At 38.6% G+C, this 18,612-nt stretch overlaps 1 long non-coding RNA gene across 1 annotated transcript in view; it reads left to right on the forward strand.

The window, feature by feature from the left end:
- Positions 1–18,612, forward strand: part of LOC109264299 (uncharacterized) — a 28,574-nt gene that overhangs the window by 1,586 nt on the left and 8,376 nt on the right. The window contains exon 2 of the long non-coding RNA XR_002078681.2: positions 1,814–2,004. This is a non-coding gene — a long non-coding RNA (uncharacterized LOC109264299). The remainder of the gene's footprint in view (positions 1–1,813; positions 2,005–18,612) is intronic.

Raw genomic sequence — 18,612 nt, forward strand, 5'->3', positions numbered from 1 at the left:
TTAGAATTTAAATACTAGAAAAAGGTAACTTAGAAAACATTACAGAATCTTTATAGTCCTACCTGCCATCTAATGAGAATATAGCCTTCTTAGCATCCCTATTTCTTTCAATTGCTACTTATAAGATATAATTTCAAGATTGCTCAAAGCTTATGGATATTCGTTCATAAGTATTTAATGAGGTCTCAAAAACTGCCTGGCATTGACCTTGGTGCAGGTGATGTAAGGGTGAACTAGATAGACAGATGTAAGTCCTACCTTCCAGGAGCTCACATTCTAATGGGGGAGAGATAGCTACTAAATAGACAAGTGCAGACATAATTAATGCACCTATGAAAAGTTGTGTGTGGAAGTATGGAGTGCTAGGAGAGGACACCCTCCAAATAGTCTTTTAGATTGCTATTTTGTTTTGAACCCTAGAATTATTTCAATGCTGCAAAGATTTTTTTTTTTTGCTATCCTTTCTTTCATATCTCATATTCAGTTCATCAGGAAATCCTGATAGCTCCAGCTTCAAAATGTTTTCCAAGTCTAACCCCAACTACCCCTCTTCCAAACCAGCAGTGCCCATTTGGATTTCTGAAAAAGGCTCTGAATTTGTCTTACTGCTCTTAATCTTGCCCCTATGGTCTATTATCCATGTAGAGTTTTGGGTGACCCTTTAAAAGTGTGTGTATTAGCTCATGCCAATCCTCTGCTCAAAAACCACCCCATGGCTTCCCATCACTTTCAGTCACTTTCCATGGTGACAGTTCAAACTTGACCTTAGCCACCAAGGCCTTACATGTCTGCCACCCCACCTCTCTTTACCTCTTTCTCCATCACTGTCCCCTCCCCAGCCCTGCCACCCTCACTGGCCTTTCTGCTGTTCTTCCATCCCTTAGGTTCCTGCATCTTGGTCGTTGAGCCTGAGACACTTTCTCTAAATATTTAGAGGCTTGCTCCTCAGTAACATCAGATATTTTCTCCCTTGTCCTCATGTCAGAGAGGTAATCCCTGACCACCTGTTCTAATATAATATACATGTGCACACATGCATGTGCATGCACACACACACATACACATGCATACATTTATTGTTTGCTGTGTCTCCTCTAAAATGAGAACAACAATGGTTATAGTGTCATGCACATAGAAGACACAACATAAATATTTGTTGAAAGAAAGCATATAAATTATGTAATGGACTGAATGTCTCCCCAAAATTCCTATGTTGAAGCTCTAACCTCCAGTGTGACCATATTTGGAAAGAAGGTCTTTATGGAAGTAATTAAGGTTAATGAGGTTATAATTGAAGGGCCCTGATCTGATAGGATTAGTGTCTTCATAAGAAGAGACACTGGAGAGCTCGCTCTAGTACTTAGGAAAGGCCATATGAGCACACAGTGAGATGGCAATGGTCTGCAAACCAGGAAGAGAATTCTCACCAGGAACTAAGCCCACAGGCACCTTGATCTTGGACTCCCCAACTTCTAGAACTGTGAGAAACATATTTCTGTTGTTTAAGTCATCCCATCTATGGTATTTTGTTATGGCAGCGTCAGCAGACTAAGACAAATTATGAAAAATGTTAAAGAAAGAGCTTAGATACCATCTACACTCATACGTTATATTATATATTATAGCTAATCATTTCAAGATTACTAATGCACAAAATGGTGTGATGGTGTAACTTTTAGCCACTGAACAAACTTTGGAGCACCTCCCAGGATCATTGAGGTTTGAAGATTAATCTTACCTGGACACAAGAATAGAGTTAAGTATTTAACACAAACAAATGCCTTTTATAACTTTGTTGTTGTTTGCTTCTGAGGGCATGAATGACTGAAGCTCAAAGGAATAAGAATGGTCTAGTCACTATCGTGAAAAGTGCTGTTTCAAGAGAGTACAGCTTCTAAACTCCATAAAAGTTTCCTACTGGTCAAGCTGAAGGACTCAAGCTGTGGTGTGCCTAGAACATAATCATGGCCCATTGATATTCAAGTAAAGTAGCAGATAATTCAGGTAACAGCTCTCCTTATGTACTACAACTGCTTATACACTTTATCTCCAAAATAGGCTTTGGGGAGTAAACTTTGAACTTCTGTTTATGTTTTTTTTTTTTAATTTCATAAAACCTAAGCTCTTGCAAGTGTACAATATGCAGATTGATACTGGCCTCCCAGTTGCCCATAGGTCCCTTGGTCTCCTGTCCTCCCTCACAGAGGAATCTTGAAGAAATACTGGGAAATCCATAGTGTGGAGCAGCTAACATGTGATTCCTACTCTTCTTTCAATTCCATTGTGTTGCGTCTTACTGATTTTATGTTTGTTCATTTAAGGAATTAAGGATTCTATTATTCAGTATTAACTAAACCAGCAGTTACAAAATAGAAAAGTGGCTTAAAAGGATTTTTTAAAGAAGATAATACTAATAATACAAGCATAAGCAAACAGGAAATTGGTAGAATTGAAGCTTCTCTGACTGCAGTAAGAATTCTTTGACATAATGGGAGGTTAACAAAGTTGATGATTTGCTTAATTCAGTCTTCCAAGAAATCAGCTTCTCTCTTTCATTGAAATGATCAAGAAGGCCTATGAAATATGGATTTAAATCTAATTCTGTTAACAATGAGCCTTGCCTTAAGTATATATTATACTTTGAGTCATAGGCTAATGATAAAATGAAGCACTGTGACTAGCATAAAATAACAAATATCTAGTTCATCATTAAGTGATTTTTAACACTTTTATTTATGTATATATTTCATAATGTATATTGGCATATGCAATAAGTGATCTGGTTAATAAATTAATAAATGAATAAGTATTGGGGATATATACTGAACATTTTAACCGATGGACTGTCTATCAAAAGCGTTTGCGAATACTGATTTACATAACCAGGGGTAAAATAATTCATTAGAACCCAAAACCCTGCTCCTGAAAGAAAAAAGTGAATAAAACCAACTAATTAATCAGAATACCTATTCAGGGCATATCCAGTACCTTTTTTTTATATCTTTCTTCTGTTTTCTCTTTTGATCGTTCCACAGTTTCAAGGGAAATAAGAGGAGAAGCAGCCCTGTTAATTTACTATGGTATTTGGCAGCAGAAATTAAACTTGCCAAATAAAAGTAACTTGGGGTCTACTTTGGAGTGTTGGCTTACCTTGTTATTCTAGTTTTGAATTACAATAGCTTATAATGGTATGACTTTATATTCACCTGTCTTCTTTAAATTAGTTGACTTTTCTCTTAGAATGGAATGTACCCACAGAGCCTGGGATTTGAACTAATATGAAAACCCAGTCAAACTCTTCTGACTGTTCACCCATAAGAAAGGTTTTCCCTGTTTTTTGCAAGCTCTTGAAAACTTCTCTTCTCCCTACTCTAAGACTTACTGTGTTTATCTGCAGGATAAATTTATAAATTTTCAGTTATTGAGCCACAACATTGTGTAACAATTGGTATCAGCATATTGTTACTAGAAGGACTTTGTGTTTAGTTCTGTTTTCTTAGATGGGTATCATTACACCGTAACGTTTGGAGAGTCAGGGGAGGCTGGACTACAGTTCATTGTGTGAAAAAAGCAGCTGAGGCTTGGAATACCACAGGGCCTGCCTGTGGTCAAAGCTCTGAACCTTCTGACTTCTCATTCTGAGTACTTTTCGTTGTGATATGCTACCGCAGAATGAGCCGGGTTAGAATGTTGTTTTTCTTTCCAAGTATGAGTTAGAGAAAGTAGGACACGTTGGACGATTCCTCACTGTATCCATACACACATGTGTCTGGCAGCCCGGGGTGTTTTAGTTCCTCCAAAAACCCCTACCGCAAAGGGTGCCCACGAAGGTGAAGAGATCATTCTTTCCTAGAGATTTATTTTGCGATTAATAAAGGGTGAGAGGAGGCCTTAGAGATTATTTTATTTTTATATTATTTATTTTCTTTTTCTCCTTGGGGTCTCAGAATTTAACTCAGCACTAAACCACTGCCAGCTCCTGTTTTCCTAATTAGAACTTTAACCTTCACAAAATAATATTATTTTGGTAATATAGTCTTAATGAAAAATAGTAATAAAAATATCAGTAAGACACAGGAGGGCAGAATACTTTAAACTAGTTGGTGGGGATTATTGGTTACTACTTAGCAATAATATCTAATAGTTTGGTAGAAAATTTTTGTGATGGAAACCTAATTTCCTGAGGTACGTAAAATAGGACCAAATAAAATAGTGAAGAGTGTATTGTAAAGATAATCTAGTTGCCCAGATGGGCTTTCCTTAGTTACAGCTTTTATGGCTCTTGAAATGTGTGTGTTTTTTATTCTTTTATGAGAAAATAAAGATTTTCTTTTTCCCAGGGGCAAGAAGTTACCCTACAGTTTAGTTGTTAAAATACGCTGAATATTTTTTCTTTGTTACTTCTAGGGCACATATTTATTCTGGAACACACCTTAGTTCTTGTGTTTTCCCCCAACATTTGAATTTCTGGCTCTAGACTACAGATTTTAAACTTGTTAGTTGTATTTCTCATGATATTCCTGATAAGCTAGTTAATATTAGATTTTACGGCATGGATTAAAGTAAGAAAATGCTATAATTTCATAATCTTATCTAACTTGGATATTTCCCCCCTCCCAAACTTTGAAAGTTGCAGTAGGGTGGAATATTTCTGAAAGGAAGTTGGAAATTTATCTGTAGTCCTACAATTGTGACTTGTAAATTCTATAACCAAATTCCATGGATTGTGAACAAATTTTATTTAATTTTCTTATTAACAAAGTCTCAGAATTTTTAAAGTTTATATTTTTACAGTACTATGCCTTTGGGCTTTATTACAAAAGATAACATTGGATGGAAAAATATATCTGTGTAATGTCTGTCCAGATGGATTTTGTACAGGTGGCACCATATTTTCTCCTTCCATAAAAGAAGACAAGTCCGTGATTGGAGGATTCTGTATGTTTCTTTCTAAATATGCTGTGTTTAATAAAATTATTTGATGGTGGTAGTGTTATCCATTTTCCACCTATAACATGCTTTGTGGGGAGAAACAGTAGAGCCTGGAATTTATTGCAGGGGCTCTCCTGAATTTTGAAACCATTACTTTACAATGCCAATACAAGAGAGGATATTTCACCTTGGGAGGACATCTCCAACCTGAAGAGATGACACTCCTAAGTATAACTAAATATTAGTAAATTAAAATCTGACCTTGAATTTCCCACGAACTCCATATTTCCTGGGATAGAAATGATTGCAGAGGATGCAGAAAATCCATTTGCTTTTAGAGTTTTTGTGCTTTGGCCTTTTAGAGTACCTTATGCATGCATGTCTTTCTAGTGTCTCCATATTCATTGTTAAAACTGATGCATTATCTGTGCTTTAAAAAATTATGTGGTCATCGTGGCACTTCCTCCTTCAAATGTGGCTCCTATTGCATGTGGAATTCAGCTCTCTTAGCCTTGGCAGCGAGGCCCTGTAGGACCTGGCCATGCCTACCTTTTTCGTCTCTTCTACATATCTTCCCCTGGGTCACTAACCTCAGTAACACCAGACACCCTTCTGTTTCTTGAAGACAGCACACTCATTCCTGACCCTGTACCTATGAATGGGATGTTCCTCAGTCTGGAATGTTTCTAGCCCAGATTTTCAAATGATTGGCTCCTTTTCAATATTCCTCTCCTCCTCTCATCTAATGTTGCCACCCACCCTTCTAGTCCTTCTTCATTACTTTATTTTTTTTCTTCATAGCACTTATCGCTTCCAGAAATGATATTATCTATTTGCTTGCAACTTTATAATATGATCTCAATTAGAATGCGCAGAACCTGGAACGTACTAGGTGCTCAGTTATACACACACACACACACACACACACACACACACACACACTTTAGAGAGTGTGTGTGAGCAGGGGAGAGGGGAGAGGGAGTGTTAACAAGGGAGAGGGGCAGAGAGAGAGAGAGAGAGAGAGAGAGAGAGAGAGAGAGAATCTCAAGCAGGCTCCATGCTCAGTGTGGAGCCCAATGTGGGGCTCTATCTTACGACCCTGGGATCATGACCTGAGGTGAAATCAAGAGTCTGACACAACCAACTAAACCACCCAGGAGCCCTGTCAGTAAATATTTATTTTTAATGAAAATATGGAAGCAGCAATAGTTTAGGCTAAAAGGGTAGGATTGAAATCTGTGATTAAACTCTGGCCTCTTGCTGAATAACCTTTCTCCAGTTCGTTGTTTGCTTTAATCATAATACGGTGATAAAAATACTGACCAGTGAAGACTGTTGTGGGGATTAGTTGAGGTGATGTATACAAGGTGCCTATCATATGCCTAACACATGACAGTTGCTCACTAAATAGTAGCTATAATAGTTTTTCCTTCAGATGGGAAAGGAACAGGGTGGGCTAGATGCCAAGTACACTCTGAGTTCTAGGGTATGCCAGGGGTAAAAAGCCAGGAAGAAAATTCTTTGATTAGAATCAAAAGCACAAACCTCCAAAGTTCAGAATTTGGGTAGAGCAGGTGGGAGCAAGAAGCAAGGAAGAAACAAAGGTAGAAGGCTTAAGACAATTGCCACCAAAGGGATGGATCAGAGTGTCCTGAACCCATTTTTATTGGAAGGATTGTACATGGATAATCCTATTTGGCTTAAAACCCTAGGAACAAGTCTAGAAACAGATTATCTTAGTAGCTGGACCCTATATTACTTTGTTGGTTAAAATTTGAAACTATTTTGGATATTTTATGTATCCTGCCTGAAATAATTGAAAGAAGCCCAGTTTGATTATTCTGTAAACTATCCTCTTATATTTATTATCTTTCTAATTTCATTCTGAAACTTGAAGGTCAGATAAACCTAACTTAATCACTTGATGGTAGTTGGTCCTAACTTAATATAGGCGCTAGCAAATAATGGGCAAACAAAGCCCTATTGAAAACAATTTAATCTTTGATTTTTTTGTTTGTTTTTTAATGTTTATTTTTGAGAGAAGGAGAGAGAGAGAAAGAACAAGTGGGAGAGGGGAAGAGATACAGGGAGACAGAATTTGAAGCAGGCTCCAGGCTCTGACCTGTCAGTACAGAGCCTGATGCAGGGCTCGAACCCACAAACCCTGAGATCATGACCTAAGCCGAAGTCAGATGCTTAACCAAGCCACCCAGATGCCCCAATCTTTGATGTTTAAAAATGAAAAAGAAAAAGAAAAAACAGCATAATTATCATGAGAAAGAAGTCAGAACTTTGTTAGAATTTCTTACACATATATGTGATTTTGCTTCAACAAACTGAATTAATTACATATGGATGGAGGGGTCAGGGCTAAACACAGTATCTCCAGTGTTCTGGCCTCTAAAGGTTTTGATTCAATCCTCTCTAGACATGTTTTAGAAAATAAGATTGGGGGTTTTAGACCTATCTCAGATCCCAGTTTCAAATTTTCAGCCTCAAACCCCAAATAACTTTTCCCTAAAACTGAACCAACCAAGGAAAACCAAAACCAAAACCACACAACCACAAACCCAAATCTTTTGTGGAAGGAGTGTGTGTGGTGGTGGTAGCTGGGAGGATGCTATGAGTTACAAATTTTTTTCCAGGTGCACAACATTATACTTTGGCATCTCTATGTACTCCAGAATTATCACCATTAAAGCCTATTTATCATCTATCACCATACAATTGGCCCCCTTCACCCATTTCACCCACCTCCCAATCTGATTCCACAAAGGTAGCCACCAGTCTGTTCTCTGTATCTACAAGTTTGTTTTTGTTTTCTTTTGTTTTGTTTTTTTAGATTCCACCATATGCATGACATCATGTGGCATCTATCTTTCTCCATGTGACTTATTTCACTTAGCATAACACCTTCAGAGTTCATCTGTGTTGTCACACATGGCAAGGTTTCATTGTCTCTTATGACTGAGTAGTATTCTATTGTGTATATACACCACATCTTCTTCGTCCATCTGTCAATGGACATTTAGGTGGTTTACATTTTTTATTTTTTATTTATTTATTTTTTAATATGAAATTTATTGTCAAATTGGTTTCCACACAACACCCAGTGCTCATCCCAACAGGTGCCCTCCTCAATGCCCATCACCCACTTTCCCCTCTCTCCTACCCCCCATCAACTCTCAGTTTATTCTCAGTTTTTAAGAGTCTTTTATGGTTTGGCTTCCTCCCTCTCTAACTTTTCTTTTTTTCCTTTCCCTTCTCCATGGTCTTCTGTTGTTTCTCAGGATCCACATAAGAGTGAAAACACATGGTCTCTGTCTTTCTCTGTATGACTTATTTCACTTAGCATAACACTCTCCAGTTCCATCCATGTTGTTACAAAAGGCCATATTTCATTCTTTCTCATTGCCAAGTAGTATTCCATTGTGTATATAAACCACAATTTCTTTATCCATTCATCAGTTGATGGACATTTAGGCTCTTTCCATAATTTGGCTATTGTTGAAAGCGCTGCTGCCATAAACATTGGGGTACAAGTGCCCCTATGCATCAGCACTCCTGTATCCCTTGGGTAAATTCCTAGCAGTGCTATTGCTGGGTCATAGGGTAGATCTATTTTTAATTTTTTGATGAACCTCCACACTGCTTTCCAGAGTGGCTGCACCAGTTTGCATTCCCACCAACAATGCAAGTGGGTTTCCGTTTCTCCACATCCTCTCCAGCATCTATAATCTCCTAATTTGTTCATTTTAGCCACTCTGACTGGCGTGAGGCGATATCTGAGTGTGGTTCTGATTTGTATTTCCCTGATGAGGAGCAATGTTGAGCATCTTTTCATGTGCCTGTTGGCCATCTGGATGTCTTCTTTAGAGAACCGTCTATTCATGTTTTCTGCCTATTTCTTCACTGGATTATTTGTTTTTTGGGTGTAGAGTTTGGTAGGTTGTTTACATTAAAAAAAATTATTTACTTATTTTGAGAGAGAGCAAGTGCAAGTGGAGGAGAGGCAGAGAGAGAGGGAAAGGGAGAGAAAGAATCCCAGCTCAGTGTGGAGACCAATGCAGGGCTCTATCTCACAACCATGTTATCATGACCTGAGCTGAAATCAAGAGTTGGCTACTTAACCGACTCGACCAGCCAGGCGCCCCAGTTGTTTATATTTCTTGGCCATTGTAAATAATGCTGCAGTTATAATAAAAGTACATTTTATTTTTTTGAATCAATATTCTGTATTCTTCAGATAAATACTCAGAAGTGGTGGCAAGCTTGGGTGGCTCAGTTGGTTAAGTGTCCGACTCTTGATTTCAGCTCAGGTCATGATCTCACCGTTGTGAGATGGAGCCCCATGTTGAGGAAAGAGCCTGCTTGGGATTTTCTCTCTCTTCCTCTTTGCCCTTCTCTCTCTCTCTCTCTCTCAAAATAAGTAAATAAAATTTAAAGAAGTACTCAGAAGTGGAATAGCTGGATCATATGGTAATTCTGTTCTTTATTTTAAGCATGTCCATACTGTTTTCCATGGTGGCTGTACCAATTGACATTTCCATCAGCAGTGTATGAGGGTTCTATTTTCTTCACAACATTGCCAACACTTGTTATATCTTGCGTTTTTGATAATAGCTGTTCTAACTTGTATGAGGTGATATCTCATTGTGGTTCTGATTTGCATTTACCTAATAATTAGTGATGTTCAACATCTTTTAATGTACCTATTGGCCATCTGTATGTCTTCTGTGTAAAAATATCTGTTCAGTTCCTCTGCCTATTTTTTTAATTGGGTTGTTTGCATTTTTGTTATTCAGTATATGGATTCTTTATATACTTTGGATGTGAATCCCTTGTTGGATATATGATTTTCAAGTATCTTCTCCCATTCAGTAGGTTTCCTTTTTGTTTTGATGATGGTTTCTTTTGCTGTGCAGAAGCTTTTTAGTTTGATGTAATCTTTTGCTTTTGTTTCCTTCGCTTTTGGAGTCACATCCACAAAAGTATTGTAAGACCGATATTGAGGAACTTACTGCCTATGTTTTCCTCTAGAAATATGTGGTTCAGGTCTTAACTTTTGTGTATGGTGTAAGATAGTTCTAGTTTCATTCTTTTGCATGTGGCTATCCAGTTTTCTCAGCACCATTTATTGAAGAGACTGGCCTTTCTCCACGTATGTTCATAGCTCCTTTATCATAAATCAGTTCTCCGTATATGTGTGGGTTTAATTCTGGGCTTTCATTTCTGTTCACTCATCTGTGGATCTGTTTTTATGCCAATGCCATACTATTTTGATTACTGTAGCTTTGTAGTATAGTTCAAAATCGGGACCGTGATACCAGCTTTGATCTTTCTCAAGACTGTTCTATACAAATTTTTGAATGATTTGTTCTAATTCTGTAAAAAAAAAAATGCCATTTGAATTTTGATAGGAAATGCACTGAATCTGTGGATTACTTTGGGTAGTACGGATATTTTGATAACATTAATTCTTCCAGTCCATGAGCATGGAATATTTTTCCATTTATTTGTGTTTTCTTCACTTTCTTTCACTAGAATTTTATAGCTTTCATTGTATAGATTTTTCACTTCTTTGGTTAAAGTTATTCTTAGGTATTTTATTCTTTTTGATGCAATTTTAAATGGGATCTTTTTAAAAATTGCTTTTCTGATAATTTGCTAATTCAGTATGGAAATACCACAAATTTCTGTATATTGATTTTGTATCCTGCTACTTTGCTGAATAGAGTTATTACTTATTTATTTTAATACATTTTTGGTGGAGTCTTTTGGGTTTCCTATATGCAGTATCGTGTCATCTGCAAATAGTGGGTTTTACTCCTTCCTTTCCAAATTGGATGACTTTTCTTGTTTACTTTTCTTTTTTCCTTTATCTAATTGCTGTGGTTAGGACTTCTAATATTGTGTTGAATTAAAGTGCCAAGACTGAGAATCCTGTCTTATTCCCAATATTAGCAGAAAAGTTTTGATTTTTCACTGTTTAGTGTGATGTTAGCTGTGGGTTTGTCATTTATGGCCTTTATTATGTTTATATGTTCCCTTTATACCTACTTTGTTGGGAATTTTTATCATGAATGGATGTTGAATTTTGTCAAATACCTTTTCTGCATCTATGGAGATCATCATATGTTTTTTATCCTTCATTTTGCTAATTACACTAACTTTCTTTTAATTTCCATTTGCATGGAATATCTTTCTCTATCCCTTCATTTTCAGTCTCTGTGTTCTCTCCATCTGGAATTAATCTTTTGTAGGAGGTTATAGATGAGTTTTGGGGGTTTTGTTTGTTCGTTTTTATCCATTCAGCCACTTTTTGTCTTTTGATTAGAGAGGTTAATTTATTTACATTTTAAGTAATTATTGATATTTAATAAGTATCAATTATTGTTAATAAGTATTGTTAATAATAAATATTTAATGGCTTATTATTGTTTTTTTAATTGTTTTCTGGCTGTTTTTGTAGTTCCTTTCTGTTCCTTTTTCTCTCTTCCCTTGCAATTTGGTGACTTTCTTTAGTGTTATGTTTAGATTCCTTTGTCATTTACTTTTGTGTATTTATGATAAGTTTTTGCTTTGTGGTTACTGTGAGGTTCACATATAACTTCCTATGTATATAATGGTCTGTTTTGAGTTGACAGCAATTTAAATTTGAACACATTCCTCATCTTTTATATTTTTGATGTAACATTTTACATCTTTTTATTTTATGCATCCATTAGGTAATTATTGTACATTTAGTTAATTTTACTATATTTGTCTTTTGACCTTTATGCTACCTTTTTAAGTGATTGGTCTACTACTTTTCTGTGTTTACATTTTCCAGTGAGATTTTTACTTTTGTATATTTTCCTGTTATTAATTAGTGCCATTCATTTTTAGTTGAAGGAAGTCCTTTATGTTTCTTGTAAAGCTAGTTTAGTGGTGATAAACTCCTTTAGCTTTTGTTTATCTGGAAAACTCTAATCTTTCCTTCAATTCTGAATGCCACATAGAGAATTCTTTTTTTTTTAATTTTATTTATTTATCTATTTATTTTTAAATTTACATCCAAGTTATTTAGCATATAGTGCAATGATGATTTCAGAAGTAGATTCCAGTGATTCATCCCCTATGTATAACACCCAGTGCTCATCCCAAGTGTCTTCCTTAATACCCCTTACCCATTTAGCCCATCCCCACCCACAATCCCTCCAGCAACCCTCAGTTTGTTCTCTGTATTTAAGAGTCTCTTATGTGTTGTCGCCCTCTTTGTTTTTGTATTATTTTTGCTTCCCTTCCCTTCTGTTCATCTGTTTTCTACCTTAAAAGCCCTCATATGAGTGAAGTCATATTATATTTGTCTTTCTCTGACTAATTTCGCTTAGCATAATACCCTCTAGTTCCATCCAAGTTGTTGCAAATGGCAAGATTTCATTTTTTTTATTGCTGAGTAATACTCCACTGTATATATATACCACATCTTCTTTATCCATTCATCCATCGATGGACATTTGGGCTCTTTCCATACTTTGGCTATTGTTGATAGCCATTGCTGTAAACATTGGGGTGCATGTGTCCCTTCAAAACAGCACACTTGTATCCCTTGGATAAATACCTAGTAGTGTAATTGCTGGGTTGTAGGGTAGTTCTATTTTTAATTTTTTGAGAAACCTCCATACTGTTTTCCAGAGTGGCTGTACCAGTTGCATTCCCACCAGCAGTGCAAAAGAGATCCTCTTTCTCCACATCCTCACCAACATCTATTGTTGGCTGAGTTGTTAATTTCAGCCATTCTGACTGGTGTGAGGTAGTATCTCATTGTGGTTTTAATTTGTATTTCCTTGATGATGAGTGATGTTGAGCATTTTTCATGTGTCAGTTGGCCATCTGGATGTCTTCTTTGGAGGAGTGTCTATTCATGTCTTCTGCCCATTTCCTCATGAATTATTTGTTTTTTGGGTGTTGAGTTTGTTAAGTTCTTTATAGATTTTGGATATCAACCCTTTATCTAATATGTCATTTGCAAATATCTTCTCCCATTCCATTGGTTGCCTTTTAGTTTTGCTGATTGTTTCCTTCACTGTGCAGAAGCTTTCTATTTTGATGAGGTACCAAGAGTTCATTTTTGCTTTTGTTTCCCTTGCCTCCAGAGACATGTCAAGTAAGAAGTTGCTGCAGCTGAGGTCAAAGAGGTTGTTGCCTGTTTTTTCCTGTAGGATTTTGATGGCTTCCTGTCTGTTTAGGTCTTTCATCCATTTTGATTTGTCATTCTGTTGCTTCATTGTTAGTGTATAAGAATGCAACTGATTTCTGTACATTGATTTTGTATCCTGCAACTTTGCTGAATTCATGTATCAGTTCTAGCAGACTTTTGGTGGAGTTTATCGGGTTTTCTATGTATAATATCATGTCATCTGCAAAAAGCGAAAGCTTGACTTCATCTTTGCCAATTTTGATGCCTTTGATTTCCTTTTGTTGTCTGATTGCTGATGCTAGAACTTCCAGCACTATGTTAAACAACAGCGGTGAGAGTGGGCATCCCTGTTGTGTTCCTGATCTCAGGGAAAAAGCTCTCAGTTTTTCCCCGTTGAGGATGATGTTAGCTGTGGGCTTTTCATAAATGGCTTTTATGATCTTTAAGTATGTTCCTTCTATCCCGACTTTCTCAAGGGTTTTTATTAAGAAAGGGTGCTGGATTTTGTCAAAGGCCTTTTCTGCATCGATTGACAGGATCATATGGTTCTTCTCTTTTTTTTTTGTTAACGTGATGTATCACGTTGATCGATTTGCGAATGTTGAACCAGCCCTGCATCCCAGGAATGAATCCCACTTGATCATGGTGAATAATTCTTTTTATATGCTGTTGAATTCAATTTGCTAGTATCTTATTGAGAATTTTTGCATCCATATTCATCAGGGATATTGGCCTGTAGTTCTCTTTTTTTACTGGGTCTCTGTCTGGTTTAGGAATCAAAGTAATACTGGCTTCATAGAATGAGTCTGGAAGTTTTCCTTCCCTTTCTATTTCTTGGAATAGCTTGAGAAGGATAGGTATTATCTCTGCTTTCAACGTCTGGTAGAACTCCCCTGGGAAGCCATCTGGTCCTGGACTCTTATTTGTTGGGAGATTTTTGATAACCGATTCAATTTCTTCACTGGTTATGGGTCTGTTCAAGCTTTCTATTGCCTCCTGATTGAGTTTTGGAAGAGTGTGGGTGTTTAGGAATTTGTCCATTTCTTCCAGGTTGTCCAATTTGCTGGCATATAATTTTTCATAGTATTCCCTGATAATTGTTTGTATCTCTGAGGGATTGGTTGTAATAATTCCATTTTCATTCATGATTTTATCTATTTGGGTCATCTCCCTTTTCTTTTTGAGAAGCCTGGCTAGAGGTTTGTCAATTTTGTTTATTTTTTCAAAAAACCAACTCTTGGTTTCGTTGATCTGCTCTACAGTTATTTTAGATTCTATATTGTTTATTTCTGCTCTGATCTTTATTATTTCTCTTCTTCTGCTGGGTTTAGGCTGCCTTTGCTGTTCTGCTTCTATTTCCTTTAGGTGTGCTGTTAGATTTTGTAGTTGGGATTTTTCTTGTTTCTTGAGATAGGCCTGGATTGCAATGTATTTTCCTCTCAGGACTGCCTTTGCTGCATCCCAAAGCGTTTGGATTGTTGTATTTTCATTTTCGTTTGTTTCCATATATTTTTTAATTTCTTCTCTAATTGCCTGGTTGACCCACTCATTCTTTAGTAGGGTGTTCTTTAACCTCCACGCTTTTGGAGGTTTTCCAGACTTTTTCCTGTGGTTGATTTCAAGCTTCATAGCATTGTGGTCTGAAAGTATGCATGGTATAATTTCAATTCTTGTAAACTTATGAAGGGCTGTTTTGTGACCCAGTATGTGATCTATCTTGGAGAATGTTCCATGTGCACTTGAGAAGAAAGTATATTCTGTTGCTCTGGGATGCAGAGTTCTAAATATATCCGTCAAGTCCAGCTGATCCAATGTATCATTCAGGGCCCTTGTTTCTTTATTGACCGTGTGTCTAGATGATCTATCCATTTCTGTAAGTGGGGTGTTAAAGTCCCCTGCAATGACCACACTCTTATCAATAAGGTTGCTTATGTTTATGAGTAATTGTTTTATATATTTGGGGGCTCCGGTATTTGGCACATAGACATTTATAATTGTTAGCTCTTCCTGATGGATAGACCCTGTAATTATTATATAATGCCCTTCTTCATCTCTTGTTACAGCCTTTAATTTAAAGTCTAGTTTGTCTGATATAAGTATGGCTACTCCAGCTTTCTTTTGGCTTCCAGTAGCATGATAAATAGTTCTCCATCCCCTCACTCTCAATCTAAAGGTGTCCTCAGATCTAAAATGAGTCTCTTGTAGACAGCAAATAGATGGGTCTTGTTTTTTTATCCATTCTGATACCTTATGTCTTTTGGTTGGCGCATTTAATCCATTTACATCCAGTGTTATTATAGAAAGATACGGGTTTAGAGTCATTTTGATGTCTGTATGTTTTATGCTTGTAGTGATGTCTCTGGTACTTTGTCTCACAGGATCCCCCTTAGGATCTCTTGTAGGGCTGGTTTCGTGGTGACAAATTCCTTCAGTTTTTGTTTGTTTGGGAAGACGTTTATCTCTCCTTCTATTCTAAATGACAGACTTGCTGGATAAAGGATTCTCGGCTGCATATTTTTTCTGTTTAGCACACTGAAGATCTCGTGCCAATCCTTTCTGGCCTGCCAAGTTTCAAAAGAGAGATCAGTCACGAGTCTTATAGGTCTCCCTTTATATGTGAGGGCACGTTTATCCCTTGCTGCTTTCAGAATTTTCTCTTTATCCTTGTATTTTGTCAGTTTCACTATGATATGTCGTGCAGAAGATCGATTCAAGTTACGTCTGAAGGGAGTTCTCTGTGCCTCTTGGATTTCAATGCCTTTTTCCTTCCCCAGTTCAGGGAAGTTCTCAGCTATAATTTCTTCAAGTACCCCTTCAGCCCCTTTCCCTCTCTCTTCCTCCTCTGGGATACCAATTATGCGTATATTATTTCTTTTTAGTGTATCACTTAGTTCTCTAATTTTCCCCTCATACTCCTGGATTTTTTTATCTCTCTTTCTCTCAGCTTCCTCTTTTTCCATAACTTTATCTTCTAGTTCACCTATTCTCTCCTCTGCCTCTTCAATCCGAGCCGTCGTCGTTTCCATTTTGTTTTGCATTTCGTTTAAAGCGCTTTTCAGCTCCTCATGACTGTTCCTTAGTCCCTTGATCTCTGTGGCAAGAGATTCTCTGCTGTCCTCTATACTGTTTTCAAGCCCAGCGATTAATTTTATGACTATTATTCTAAATTCACTTTCTGTTATATTATTTAAATCTTTTTTGATCAGTTCATTAGCTGTTGTTATTTCCTGGAGATTCTTCTGAGGGGAATTCTTCCGTTTGGTCATTTTGGATAGTCCCTGGAGTGGTGAGGACCTGCAGAGCACTTCCCCTGTGCTGTGGTGTATAACTGGAGTTGGTGGGCGGGGCCGCAGTCTGACCTGATGTCTGCCCCCAGCCCACCGCTGGGGCCACAGTCAGACTGGTGTGTGCCTTCTCTTCCCCTCTCCTGGGGGGGGGATTCACTGTGGGGTGGCGTGGCCCGTCTGGGCTACTTGCACACTGCCAGGCTTGTGTTGCTGGGGATCTGGCGTATTAGCTGGGGTGGGTAGGCAAGGTGCACGGGGGCAGGAGGGGCAGGCTTAGCTCGCTTCTCCTTAGGTGATCCACTTCAGGAGGGGCCCTGTGGCAGTGGGAGGGAGTCAGATCCACTGCCGGAGGTTTGGCTCCGCAGAAGCACAGAGTTGGGTGTTTGCGCGGAGCGAGCAAGTTCCCTGGCAGGAACTGGTTCTCTTTGGGATTTTGGCTGGGGGATGGGCGGGGGAGATGGCGCTGGCAAGCGCCTTTGTTCCCCGCCAAGCTGAGCTCTGTGTCCGGGGGCTCAGCAGCTCTCCCTCCCTTTGTCCTCCAGCCTTCCCGCTTTCTGAGCAGAGCTGTTAACTTATGACCTCCCAGATGCTAAGTCGCGCTTGCTGTCGGAACACAGTCCGTCCAGCCCCTCCGCTTTTGCCAGCCAGACTCGGGGGCTCTGCTTGGCCGGCGAGCCGCCCCTCCGCCCCGGCTCCCTCCCGCCAGTCCGTGGAGCGTGCACCGCCTCGCCGCCCTTCCTACCCTCTTCCGTGGGCCTCTCGTCTGCGCTTGGCTCCGGAGACTCCGTTCTGCTAATCCTCTGGCGGTTTTCTGGGTTATTTAGGCAGGTGTAGGTGGAATCTAAGTGATCAGCAGGACGCGCGGTAAGCCCAGCATCCTCCTACGCCGCCATCTTCCCTCCTGGGTCTTTCATCCATTTTGAATTTATTTTTGTGTATGGTGTAAGAAAGTGGTCCAGGTTCATTTTTCTGCAGTCACATAGGGAATTCTTGGTTGGACTTTTCTTCCCTTCAGCACTTTGAATATGTCAGGCCACTCTCTTCTAGCCTGCAAAGGCTCTGCTGAAAAGTCTGCTGATCATTTTATCAGTTTTTCTTGCATGTAATAAATTGTTTTTCTCTTGCTGCTTTTAAGATTCTCTCTTTATCTATAATTGTTACCATTTTAATTATAATGTGTCTTGATGTAGATCTCTGTGGGCTCATCTTTTTTGTAACTCTCTGGGTTTCTTAGACCTAGGTGTGTTTCTTCTACAGATTAGTGAAGATTTTAGCCGTTGTGTCTTCAAATAAATTTTCTGGCCCTTTCTCCCTATCTTCTCTATCGAGGGCCCCTAAATGCAAACGTTATTCTGCTTGATGTTTTTCCAAAGGTCTCTTAAGGGAGCCCCTTTAATTTTTTTTTTCTTTTTGCTGTTCTGTCTGGGTGAGTTCTGTTGTGCTGTCTTCCAGATCACTAATATGCTTTTCAGTTTCATCCAGTCTGCTGTGAAAACCTCTAGTATGTTTTTCAGTTCAGTTATTGTACTCTTCAGCTTATAACTTCAGTTTGGAACTTTTTAATATTTTCTGTCTTTGTTGAGGCTCTCACTGTGTACATCCATTTGTCTGAGTTTGACGAACATCTTTATGACCATTATTTGAATTATGATTGTTTATCTCCATTTCATTAATGTCTTTTTTTTATGTCTTGTTCTTGTGTCTGGAACATGTTCCTCTGTTTCCTCATTTTGCCTGATTCTGTGTTTGTTCCTATGTATTAGAAATGAGCCACTTCTGTGAGTCTTTTTTTTCTTAAATTTTAATGTTTATTTATTTGCGAGAGAGATATAGAGTGTGAACAGGGGAGGGGCAGAGAAAGGGAGACACAGAATCTGAAGCAGGCTCCAGGCTCTGAGTGGTCAGCACAGAGCCTGATGCAGGACTTGAACTCACGGATCGTGAGATCATGACCTGAGCCGAAGTCGGACGGTTAACCGACTGAGCCACCCACGTGCACGCCACTTCTGTGAGTCTTAGAGGAGTAGCCTTGTGTAGGAGGTACTGCATGGAGCCCAGGAGTGCAATCCCTTCTGATCATCAGAGCTGGGCACTCAGATGTTGTCTTCTGTGTCCACTGTGCCCAATGGTCTGCTGTGGAGCAGCAGGAGGGCTAGGTGGGACTGTCGCCTGGGGCTGCATTGTGGGGCTTGGCAGGGCGTAGCTGAGATG

The sequence above is a fragment of the Panthera pardus genome, unplaced genomic scaffold (assembly GCF_024362965.1).
Source record: "Panthera pardus isolate Hobbes unplaced genomic scaffold, ASM2436296v1 HiC_scaffold_22, whole genome shotgun sequence".
Taxonomy (NCBI): Eukaryota; Metazoa; Chordata; class Mammalia; order Carnivora; family Felidae; genus Panthera; species Panthera pardus.